The 13421-nt window shown below is 37.5% G+C and overlaps 2 pseudogenes across 1 annotated transcript; one reads left to right on the plus strand and one right to left on the minus strand.

The window, feature by feature from the left end:
- Window positions 1–363: 363 nt before the first annotated feature.
- LOC146882025 (disease resistance protein RPV1-like) lies at window positions 364–3165 on the plus strand (annotated as a pseudogene).
- A 1375-nt stretch (window positions 3166–4540) lies between these two features.
- On the minus strand, window positions 4541–9163 carry LOC114165123 (disease resistance protein RUN1-like; annotated as a pseudogene). Its single transcript, XR_014985397.1, has 5 exons — window positions 8628–9163; window positions 7444–8533; window positions 7106–7342; window positions 6247–6975; window positions 4541–5846 (listed from the first exon to the last, which is right to left on the minus strand). The product of XR_014985397.1 is annotated as a disease resistance protein RUN1-like (transcript).
- Window positions 9164–13421: the final 4258 nt, after the last annotated feature.

Consider the following 13421-nt stretch of genomic DNA (forward strand, 5'->3'; position numbering starts at 1 on the left):
CACAAGCGAGCAATAGCAGGTTCTAAGATCGTGTTAAATTACGAAAATGATGAAAAGGGTAAAATTGGATTTTCACAAATACACCAACTCAGCAGGGCAGACAATCAAATCATCCCACTCAGCTGCAGAATCTTTTCCAGTATCCATCGCTAACAACCTCAATAGATTATAGGCTGGCAATGTTACGATAGAGCATCATCTAGAATAGGATTTTACTGCACCCTTCTTTTATTATAAATAAAGGCAATTTTAATTGCCGTAACAGTTTTTCCTTCTGGAGATATCAATGAAATTCTATCTTTCATCTTTTTCTTTTAAATGTTTAAAATCTTAAGATGGTATCAGAGCCAGGTTGTAACTCTGATGGCCCAAGGTAGTGGTTCCGGTTCCAATACTGGTGGTAGTCAAATAGATCCATCACAAGATCCCACTAATCCCTATTATATTCATCCATGTGATGGCCCTTCCTCTGTTATTGTCACTCCCATGTTGAATGGTTCAAATTATCATGCGTGGGCACGAACCATGAAACGTGCTTTGGGTGCCAAAAATAAGTTTGAGTTTGTTGATGGGAGTATACCGATTCCCAGCACTTTTGATCCAAGTTATAAGAGTTGGAGTCGCTGCAACATGATTATTCACTTATGGATTATAAACTCCGTGATTGAGTCTCATTGGCCAGAGCATCATAGTTCTGGAAAATGCTATAGATATGTGGAATGATTTGAAAGAACGATTCTCTCAAGGAGACCTTATCAGAATATCTGAGCTGCAACAAGAAATTTACGGTCTAAATTTGAGTTCTCAGCTGCAGACAATCAAATCATCCCACTCAGCTGCAGAATCTTTTCCACTATCCACCGCTAACAACCTCAACAGATTATAGGCTGGCAATGTTACGATGGAGCATCATCTAGAATAGGATTTTACTGCACCCTTCTTTTATTATAAATAAAGGCAATTTTAATTGTTGTAACAGTTTTTCCTTCTGGAGATATCATTGAAATTCTATCTTTCATCTTTTTCTTCTAAATGTTTAAAATCTTAAGAGATCGCAATAATCGTTTTCACCAAAACATACACTAAATTTATCAACTGTCTTCTTGAGCTTGAAAAAATCATTGAATGCCACCAAACTTTTGGCCAAATAGTTGTGCCTGTATTTTACGATATTGAAGCATTCGATGTACGTCACCATAAAAATGATTTTGGAAAAGTGTTGGAAGAAACTGCACACAAAAGCTATTCAAGAGAACAAGTGGAACATGCGTTGTCCAGGTGGAGCGGTGCACTCACGAAAGCAGCAGATATCACTGGTTGTGATGTCAGAGATTTCAGGTAAACAAATGAATCCTTCCTGCTTTCTTTCATTTAAGAGTGAATGAAGCATATGCTAAGGTTGTGATTTATTTTGGTAACACATTATCATTCATCTTGAAGGCATGATGCTGAACATGTAGAGCGAATTGTTCTGAACATTCAGATATTACTGAACTATATAGACTTGTTTACTGCCCAATTTCCTGTTGGATTAGAGTCGCACGTGGAAAAGGTGATTGGATGTATTGAAAATAATTCCACCAAAGTGTGTATGATAGGGATATGGAGAATGGGAGGATCGGGTAAAACTACCTTAGGCAAAGCCATCTATAATTGAATTCATCGTCTATTCATCAGTAAGAGTTTTGTTGAAAATATTAGAGAAGTTTGGAATCAAACAAGGGATTTTGATTTGCTAAGTCATCTTTATCGTGACCTAACCATGTTCGTGTTGCAAAGCACCCGGAAGGGATGAATTAATATGGGGAATGAACTTTTTCGACGAAAGTTGCTCATTGTGCTTGATGATGTGAGTGAGTTTCCCCAGTTAGAAAACCTATATATGCGGGAGTCGTGAATTTTTCGTTCAAGGAACTGTAATAATCATTACAACTAGAGATCTTCAGGTACTGAACCAACTCAAAGTTAATTATGTTTATAAACTGGATGTTATGAACCAAAATGAAGCCCTTGAGCTTTTTAGTTGGTATCCGTTTGTGGAATTGTCATGCAGGGAGAATGGTTTTCTGCAAGTAATAAAACTACCGAATTTCCATCACATGAAGAGTTGTGTACATTCTCCTGTCCCAAACATAAAGCAAAATTACCTAGCAAAAATTTGTTGTTGAAACAAGTTTATGTTAATGTTCAGACTTCGTCTGTTTCTCAATACCGTGTTTTATTGCTGCTTGATTTATACATTCATTCTTTAACAATAGATTTCATTTTCTTTGCATTGTGTTATTAAATATTCATAATTTTAAAAATTCTTATAGACGGAGAATTCATTGGTTTAAAATGACTTTTAGGGTAGTAGTTTGTTATCTAATAGAGGTAGTTTTTCACGTAATTATAAATAAATCAGAAACCCCTGTCACAACATCATAAGAAACACTAAAAAAAATGGTAAATAATCTGTGTCTCGCTGTCAACGTTCCTCTCAACACATCTCAGTCTTCATTGGGCCGTCCTCGTCCCCAGGTGCGTATTCCTCACAGCATCTCATTGCTTTATTGTTTTTGAAAAGGCAACACTTTGTTTTGCAGTTATGAAAAGTGCAGTTCTTGTTTGGCAAATTAAGTTCATTGTCTCACCATTTTAATTTAGGTGTTTGTCTTGGTTAATTTGTTTGAATTTAGGGTTTATGTTTTATTTTCCTCCCAAGTTGTAGTATATGACTCTAATTTAGAATTAGCTTTGGGTATGGCATCCCCTTCCTATCGTAGGATTGCTTCCTATCTTTAAAATGTAGTTTAAGAAAAAGTTAGGTTAGGTGCATTTTCTTTCTACTTTTGTTCAACTCACTTTTCTAGTCATATTATTTATCTGCAAGTACTCTGTTCAGTTCTTAGAAAATAAGAATGTTAGCGAGAGAAGAAGGCATAGAAATATCGGCAAACTTTAACGTTGAAAATCTATAACCATTTATGCCAACAAAGAACATTTTAATTCATTATTGTTACTGCAAGTGCTATATGAATGTTTTGCTTGCTTAAAATTTGCCATACACTAAAATCTCTAGTGTGAGTGTCGTATCTATCAAGTACAACACAGCCAGTAACCAATAATCATGTTATAAATTCTCTGCTCTATTCACAACCAAGGCCAACAGAACATAAAAATTAACGAAAAACAATACCATTTTGGAATGAAACATTATTGTTGGAGAAAACGCCAGCAGAGAGCCATTGGGGACTCAAATTATGGACCCTTGTGTAGTCTTTTGTAGCTTAAGATAGAAAAATTGTGCATAATGTAAGTTCCAATACAATTTACATAGCAAACACATGTCATACACAATTGATTCTTCTTGTGTAGAGAAACTGATTATTCATGTTGGAGAAGTTGCTCAATTTTGTTCTGTATCCTTGAGACTTTACTTTTGTTTAACACCTTTGGTGTATACTAAGCACCTCTGTTCAATTTGTCTTAAGCAATGGCAATGTAAAATATTTCTTTCATCAATAAGTCCCTAATATTTTTGTATGTAAAATAAAGTTTGAGGTTATATGTTCTTAATTTCTGTATGTTGAAGTGTTTATATTTCCTTAAACTGGCCTCTGAGTTGCCTTGGAGTAATATGTAGGTGGCAATTCCTTGATCTTTAACTGTCCATTAAGAGCGAATGGGCCTATTTTTTCATGGATGCCAAGGTTAAATCAAAGAAGCTGAAACCAGCGAGTAATTGAGGCTAAGGTTCTTTTTCATGTCCTTTGTTTCTCTTTGGTCTGATTTTGTTTTAGAGACATATCTGGTAACCTGCTTGAGTTCTTTTCTTCTCTCCGCATGAGGATAACAAATACCTAACAAATTTGGTAGTATAAACTATTATAGCTAGATTTTTGAGGTTATGTCGGTCTATATTAGAGAAGTGTAACAGCATTCAGTTATTCAACTGAATGCCCTGTTTCTTTCCTATTCTATTTTTCTGACAATAGGCTACAAAGCCTATATATATACTGTGTTTATACTCTTAGATATGCAAGTGAAATACTATACAATTCACAGTTTCATGTTTACTTTTTCTCCCTTATACTCTTTTCTAATAGTATAAAAGTTCAGGGAAGCGTTTCATATTTATTTAACGGTACTGCTTCAACTCACGCCTTTCCTAAACAACAAACCGTAAATCAGTGTAGCCTCTCCATTTGCTATCTATATCTGCATGTTTCTATGGCTTAGCCCTTCTCAAAGCGCTCATAGGTAACCCATCAACTACCATAATTATGGAAATATAGTTTTGTTTTTCTCTCTATCCTTCTTGATCTGACAAAAGTGAGGTGGGAGAAAATGTGTTTTGTCTTCAATACATAAAACACTATAAACTATGTTGCATTGTCACCTTCTTTCTGCATCTTTGTTTTTTATGTTATATCTTACAAAACACATAGAATTACTCATCACAAACGAGTGATTGTTAAGATCCGTATAATTTATACTTCTCAAGATTGACAAAACATGTGTTCATAAATATCTTGTTACCCATAAAATCAATCATATATGGTAAGTTTCCATTTGCTCATATTAACTTAAGCATTGCACTTAAATTTTATAAAGGACAAAGGTATTACATGATAAACTCAAATAAAGAATTACAAGAAATACAAAGCTTTTTGCTTGAATATCATTTTTTACATGATAAACTCAAATAGAGTTACGTGCCTTGTACGTAACTGAAAACTGTAATAAAACTTATAAATATAAATGATAAAAAATGATATATTTAAAACGTACATAAAATAAATAGAATCAGCGAAAATAACAAGAAATAAAATTAAACTTTGTTTCATTTAGCCTTAAACAAAGGGATGAGGCCACGGTGCTCACTATATTGAAACTAAAACAGAGACTTTCTAACTGATACCAAGGCAAAACACGTAACAGAAGATCGAATCGCAGATCTCTTTATTTCATAATGCAGGATTTTTTTGTATTTTTTTTTCGAGGATTTCTTAATGAAATGTTATATGCTATAAAAGGTAAAAGAATTGACAAAAGCAACAACCATAAAGCATATACAATAAACAGCTCAAATAAAATCAAGGAAGCACAATACGATGAGCGAGAAATAGGATGTAATAAACATGAATTTCTTAAATGTAACTATACTCAAAGAAACACAACGAAAGTATGAGACAATATATGACACTGAAGGACACAAGGATTCCATAATTCAAGGGATTCTGCTGTTCTCAAACAAGATAAAAAATGGCTCAAAAGTCACATTACAATTTTGAGAAATTACACTTAAGGGATACTTCTGTTCTCAAAAGTTTAAGAAAAACTAAATTACACGCAAAGACACAAGGATTAACTCCATAACTCAAGGGATCCTGCTGTTCTCAAAGAGGATAAATGACTTAAACTTTTTTTATAAATCTAACGTGGGAATTTTTCGTTGGCACAGGTTCCATTTCTAAGTCATTTGATTCAGCAAATATCAGATAGACAATTGTTCTCGTGACTACCAATCCATGACAAAAAATCAAGAAAATCTCCACCTTGTCTCCAGATCCTAAATTTGATATTATACCACGCCAATCTATATCGTTAAAGAAAATTGCCGTGCCATGGTTGTGTAGATGTAATGTGCACTTTGTGTAATTAACAATTAAGACACTTCTAAGACATTCACTTGCCACAATTTCAGGAATTGATAAATAAACAACACATAAAGTCAATCCATTCAGGACACGATTCTGAGGCACAATGAAAGACACAGAATGTCCCTCACCTGTATGGGCCAACCAATAAGGATCATTGTCACCCGGGAGAGAAGCATCACATGACTCAATGCTTGCAAATACCTGTATCATGAGATAAATAAGGGCTTATTTAGTTAAACAAAAATTAATACATGTTTAAAACAAATCTGGTGGTTAATAGTTTTGTTGAGTATATATGACCATCATTTCTTTAGGGATTCAGAATGCGGTTCTGTTTTTGTCGTTGGGAATAAAGCAATCATGAAGGTAGCAAAGCAAGAAAGTGGAAATCAATTTGCTAGAACTTAGTATAAGTATAATCACTTGGTTATTGAAATTAGATAATTTTAGATGAAGTTGTGCGTATGAAGAAGCGTTGGGTGCTAAAAGTTTGGTATTGTAGTTTATACTACATAATTTATAATTAGTATTGTTGTGTTCTGTTAATTTATAACTAAATTGATGGTGAAGGTAATGAACAAAGGGAAAGCTAGAGAAGAACCTGAGAAATGCTATTGCTGACAGCATTGAAGAAATATTTGCATCTTCCAACACCAATCAAAGAAGACTTGAAGTGCTGCTTTGAAGTTCCTGGTTTTGTACTATTTGCTCCATATTCAATCATAATAGTTTCTAGTTGCTTTGATAGTTGAAACTCAGTGTCACATTGCACCAAAACACTTCGAAGATTTGCAAGGCTGCTAAGCATTGGTGCAAAATCATCCCAACTATTATTTTCCATATCCATGCAAAACGAATGTTTATAAGATAGGGTATTCATTGTTGGTGACATCCAAAACCGAATGATAGAAGGAAAAAGATTATGTGATAATCCCTCAAGTCCACATAAGGATATATATCCAATGCTTTTTGAGGTTACAATTGAAAAAGGCACTTGTTTCGAAGCTGTATTTTCAGTAATTAGAATTACCAAGGATTTCATTTGTACTATATCTGTTTCCAATAGGTCAATCTTCGGACAACCAGAAAGAATGAGAGTTTTTAAAGACTTCAACATATATATCTCTCCAGGGAGATTGCGTAGACTTGTACAGTCCTTCAAATTTAGCAGTGTAAGATTGCAGAGACATCCAATAGATTTGTGCACTTCACGCAATCTTGGGCAATCTTTGAGAATGAGCTGTTCAAGACTTGGTAGTCTTGAAAAGTCAAGGACTTTTGTCAGGTACTTGGAGTGACTAAGATTAAGGACTTTTAGCGATGCCAAAACCTTCAAGAAGATAGTTTTTTGATAAAATATATTAGAAAACAAAATGATGAAATAAAATAGTTATAAGTGGAAACAAGTACTATATTTATCTTGAGCTGAGTTTGCAAAGAAAATGGCAAGTAATAAAAACCTGTGGTTTTTTACAGACAAGTCTAAGAAGACTGTGTTTTATATCAATCACTATGGCATCATGCAGATGAAGGTCGTTAGGTAGGTAATCTGAAGAAAACCCTTGCAAACTGATACATCCCAGTTTCTTGGAGAGGTACTCAGAATGTCCAGCGAGTTTCAGCATTCTTGATGTGTCTCTTACCTCTAAAGGGTAAGGTTTGAAGAAATCTCTTAATGTTTGCATGACTTTTGTGTGCTGTGATAAAAAAAAAGTTAAGAAAAAACAAATATATTGAACATGAGAAAGCAAACCCTACCAAAAGAAGTTTCAAAGCCGTAGATTAAGAATGTTCTTACATTATTCTTTGACAATGCATGTTTCATCCGCTCATCGTACCACCGCCGACAGTTCTCAGGTTCCTTTCCTGAAATTTCACGAACAATTTGTTGTCCCATATCTCGTAGCACAGAATGCATTCCAAATTTATTGTTCTTTTTTACTTTTATGAGGCTACGTTCTATGAGAACTCTTATTCCAGAATCCGCGTCTATTCCACAACCATTTAGGATCTTCGTAACATAAGCTCTGCTTTTACCAACAAAGAAGCAACATATATCAAGAAATAAATCTTTCTCCATTTGATTACGTAAACCATTGAAGCTTATTTTCAATATCGGTAGAACTTCAAGCTGGGGAATTCTCACTAATTTGGACAATACTGTATGCCATTCTTTTTTCGTCCTTTCATATAAATAACTTCCAAGGACTTCAAGGGCTAGAGGTAGTCCTCCACAATGAGTAACTATTGTTTTAGCAAGGTCATGGTATTCTTCTTTGGGTTTTGCTTCTTTAAATGCGTGCCAACTAAGAAGCTCGAGGGACTCATTTGGGTTCATTGGATTTATCCGAAAAACAGCATCAACTTGACTTGTCCTTAGTAGGTTTTCATATGTTGAAGTAATTATTATTACACTTCCTCTGCCTGACCATGCACGACATTCCCATAGGTCTGATAATTCATGATACTTATACTGATTTAGATCATCAAGTACAATGAGCATCCTCTTCCCATAAAGTCTTTCCCGAATCATAATTCTTCCCATCTCAACGTTCTGTATCTCAACCTTTATTTTCAGGATATCTAAAAGAAGTTTTTTTAGTAAATGAAGATGCCCTCTTGTTCGACTAACTTCTGGATTATCTTCAATGAAACTTTTCTCTATGAATCTATCATGAATTTGATTGTAAACGGCTTTGGCTACGGTGGTTTTACCAGATCCTTCCATTCCACTTATCCCTATCATACAAACTCCGGTGGATTCATTTTCGATAGTGCGAATCACTCTTTCCACGTAGGATTGTAATCCAACTGGAAATTCAGTAGCAGACAAGAGTGGTAAATTAAGAACGCCCTTAACAATTGTGTCCACTAGTTCCGCATCACTCCTTTAAGTTCAATAACAATTATTGAAAGAGTCATGTATTATCAAAATTAAAACACAAGCTTATAATATGCTTACAGAGTGAGTGAGTGATTTACCTGTAATTGCTCTCATCCCATCCATAGAAATGTGCAGCTTTGGTGAGTGCGTGGCTCCACCTGGACATGCCATGCTCCAGTTGTTGTTCTGAGAATGTTTGGTGTGCAGTTGCTTCGAAGGCTTTTCCAAAATCACCGTTCTGAAGACGCACATCAGATGGCTGAATTTCGTAATACACGGGCAGAACATGTCGGCAATAAGTTTGGTGCCATTGAATGATTTGTTGAAGCTGATGAAGACACCAAGCAGACTGAGAATAGGTTTTGGTGAAAACAACAATTGCTACTCTGCACAGATTCAGATTATGTTCTTCGATGTGCATTGGGTTCACTGCATTCTGGTGGAGAAGGAAAGTGGTGAATCCAACTGCAGAGAGAGCAGATTCGAGATGGGAAACAAATTTTCTGCGGATGTCTTCTCCAGTGAAGTGGATGAGCACATCGTACATATCTGGGAGTTTGGAAGTTGAAGACGCGAATTCCAAGGAAGTAAGTAATCGAAAGAGATGATCTGTATCGGACACAAAAGCGTTCGAAGTAGCCAGATCTTTAATATTTATTATTTTACTGTACTGGAAGCGCGTTAAGACTTTAGACACCAGACCCTTTGAACCACTGAAAAAATTATATTAAAATAATAAGTATTAAAACTTTGATAATTAAATTCTATTTTTTAAAATTCATATATTAACTTTTTTATTTACATATTAATTTTTAAAAGAATAAAAAATACATTTTCTTTTCACATTAAGTATATCTACAGAGGCTATATAATGAAAAGAAAAATCGAAAGTATATATACAATTTAGAGAAACGTAACTATTCCTGAATTTATTTTTAAAATAAAATAAAGTAGATACGGTTTTATTAAAATTTAGGAAGTTCAGTGTCATTTATTAAAAATACAAAAGAGATGAGTGTCATTCATTTTATTAAAAACGGAAAGTATATTTAATTTTCCTTTTATTTGAAATGCAAAAGTATGATACATAACATTATTTCAATACATTTTATTTTTATGTGACCTTAGGTATAAATTTATTATTAACATATCACTTTATAATTTTAACCAGATATGATTCTAGTTGTTCCTGCAGAGAACAAACAAGATAAGTTAGGTACAAGCATCACCTTACCCATGTAGTCCGCTATCTCCTCAGTTGGCCTCTTTTCGGTTGACACATGTCGGTTTGGACCTAGGAGGGGTTACCTGCAGAAGGGACTCCGAAGCTCAAGTGAGTCAAAACTCTCAAAAAGGTCAAATTTGTGATTAATGAATGCGTACCTTTAATTACTGGGGTCCACGCGTATTTATAGAGCATTAATTATGTCTGATTATCTCATGGGTTGGGCTGTGAGTGGGCCTAGGCCCTAACCCAGGCCCTTAAGACCTATTGAGCGCGGGGGCTTCCATTTTACTAAGTATATTGAAGTTATCGACCTCAACCGACTACTTCCCTTGACGGTTTGTGTTGCTCGTGTGTCGTCTTAGGTGGGTAGTTCCTCTAGACGTCTAGGTTACCAGTCTTGGCCGGTTACTCGAATGCCTTGGTATATGGTGATCGTTTTATCATTATTTTGTTAAGTTGGTTTGGTGTGGTACACCAGTCCCCAACCCTTGACCGACATAGGTGTCGGTTAAGGGTGATATGTGTTGATATGCTAGCGGAACCGGCTAGGTGTGATACACCAGTCCCCCAGCCTTTAAGTGTGATGAACAGTGTTAAGGCTAAAAGGTGGTAACCGTTTGAAGGTAGGTGAAGGGGTGTCAGGGGTCAAATCAGGAAGTTCTGGCGCCATCGTTTTTAAGAATCATGTATTTTGTAATGATGGTGTCGATTGGTATGAGTTGTTGTTTTGGCGGGAAGGGGTTTTCGTCGTTTGGGATTCTGGCCTATAAATACAGATTTCAAAACGAGTGAGGGGTTACTTGGTTCATTTGCCAGAGTTTTGTATTCAGATATCTTGTGTGCATTTTACTATCCGACTAGTTCCCAATTTTAGTCGACATCTTTCCGTAAACACGAAAAAGGTATGTCTAGTAGCGATAGTATATCGTTGTCCACATCTAGTAGTGAGAGTATGGGGTCGGAGAGGAGTAGAGATAGGCAAGTAGATGAAGAGGGTACTAGTTGTGGAGGTATGATAAGTGGGATTCCCATGGAGACAATGAGGGAGGTTCGAGAAGATCCCCCTGAAGAGTTGGCCGAAAGTGACTGGCCGGCCAAAGGCGGTTACGGGTGAGTGGCTGCCGATGTCCGTAATCAATCATCTTTGTTCCGATGGTCTCGTTTATTGAACTCCTGGCTGAACTGTACGCCTGTCATCTCGAATGGGGTAAGCGGTGATATCGTTTCCCTGGAGAGGGTTAGCACTGTTGACCGTGTATGTCACGGGCAGGAGGGGGCCGCGGAGAAGTTCTTCTATATGTACATGTGTCACTTTTCGCAGCTACATGTACGGCTACCGTTTGATGCTTTTACTATGGGTGTGTTGCGTGCATTGAACGTGGCACCTACACAGTTGCACCCGAATAGTTGGGCTTACTTGCAAGCCTTTCGCATCTTGTGCCAATCTTTATACTTGGAGCCTTCTCCTTACGCCTTCCTATACTTTTATGACACCAGACCCCGGCAGGCGACTACTTGGCTGTCTCTGATCAGTCGTCCTAGTATCAGCAGACTGGACGCATTCTTCCAGTCTTTCAAGCACTTCAATGACGGATACTTCAAAGTGGTGGTGAAGGGAGAAGGCAAGCCTTATTTCTTGAATGCAGATGGGAGTACAAAATTCCCATTTAGCTAGACGGTTACCCCTTCTCGGTATTAGGATATGGGGATGGATGAGTTATCGGCGGGGGATAAGGAGGTGGTGGAGATCCTAATGAAGTTTGTTGATAAGTTGCCCACTAAGGGCTTAGTTAGAGTTTATAATTCGGTGCATCCGATTATAGATATTGAAGGTATGTGTTTGTTACTTAAACTGTGTTAATGATTCTAAGTTGTTTTAATCCGGGGTTTAATATATTATTGTAGGGCACATGGCGCAATCTGGGAAGAAGAACTTGGCGCTCTTTCAGTCGCTGAGGAAGGAGATGGCCGCTAAGGCTAAGGCAGCGGGAAAAGTTGACATTCCCAATCTGCAAGAGTCTGTGGTAGAAGTACATGTTCATGGTGGGACGAAAAGGAAAGCCGAGTTGCCGCCTCGTCCCAGCAAGAGGAAGGACGTGAAGAAAGTGAGGGCGGTCTTGCTCGGGGCAGGGTCGGCCAGTGGGGCAGAGTCGGCTAGTGGGGAGAAAGGGCTGAAGTATGGTTTGATCGAGTTGCCGGAAGTATCTGTGAGGAAGGATATTGCGATCAACCTCCCAGATACCATTATAAATTCTATTGATAGTATGGAGGCTGATCATATTGTGAGGACGATGGTGGAGTTTGGAAGCAAAGCCTTGATACTAAGCCGCCGTGTGGGGTCATTATATCGAAGGGAGTTGAAGGAGGGAGGTCGGGAAAAGGTGGAGGAGTTACATGGAAAAGTCGACAAGTTTGAGGAAGAGAGGGCGGCGTGGAAGAAGGAAATGGAGGGTTGGGAGGAAGAGAGAAAAAGGTTGGCAACTTGGAGGGTTCGCTGTTTGGACACAGAGGGAAAGTTGAAGAAGAAAATAGAAGAGTTGGAGGAAGATTATAAGGAGTTAAAAGACAATTATGAAGGTGCTACAGGTGAGCTTGATGACTTGAAGAACTACATTATATACATTACTTTACATTGGTATATTCTTGCACTGTTGTTAAATGCGATTATGGTTCTGTATGTAATTGTGTATGATGGATTTTGATGATTTGTGCTGTATGTATGGCGCGTTCGATTGTATGTTAAGGGTGATCGACCCAGGTCGCTTACATGTGGTAAGGGTGGGGAACTTAAACGAATTAAGCACAAATTAAGGGTGTTCGACCCAGGCCGCTTACTTGTGGTAAGGGTGAGGAACTTAAACGAATTAAGTACAAGTTAAGGGTGTTCGACCCAGGCTGCTTAATTGTGGTAAGGGTGGGGAACTTAAACGAATATGAGAGTAAAAATGTAGAAAAGTTGTATAGTTGAGAACCCTTCATTTTATTTATTGAATATGGGGTGCCTCGTTAAAACCTCCTTGGCCAAAACCCTCCTTAGGGAAAAAAGACCAAGTGAGGAAAAAAAGTACACCCAGGGTTACAAGTATTGGTTCAACTACAGTATACACTCAGCTAAAGTAGAATTTGAGGTGAGATACATTCCAAGTGTTGGGAATCTCTTCCCCAGATAAGTGTTACAAGCGATAAGCTCTTCCTCCTGCGTCTTCGCGTATGCAGTATGGGCCGTCCCAATTGGCGAAGAACTTGCCATCCTTCTTTCTAGCACTGCTGGCCATTCTCCATACCAAGTCCCCGATGGTGAATGATCGCAGACATATGTTTGCGTTATACTTTCTGCCAGCTCTTCGTTTGGCAACTAAGTTTCGTATCTGGGCTTTTTCTTTGAGTTCGGGTAGGAGGTCGAGATGGGTGGCCATGTTTTGGTGGTTATGGGTTGGGTCGTACAGTTCTCGGTGCAGGGATGGTTCGACAATTTCAACTGGTATCATGGCGTCTGCACCGTAAACTAGGCTGAAAGGGGATTCGTTTGTTGCTGATTGAGGGGTGTACCTATAAGTCCATAGCACTTCTACTAACTCTTCGGGCCATCGGCCTTTGGCGCTATCTAATCATTTGCGCAGTTCCATTAGGATAACCTTGTTGGCCGCCTCTGCTTGTCCATTAG

This window comes from Vigna unguiculata, chromosome 10 (assembly GCF_037176805.1).
Source record: "Vigna unguiculata cultivar grain cowpea cultivar isolate G323 ecotype 2 chromosome 10, ASM3717680v1, whole genome shotgun sequence".
Lineage (NCBI taxonomy): Eukaryota > Viridiplantae > Streptophyta > Magnoliopsida > Fabales > Fabaceae > Vigna > Vigna unguiculata.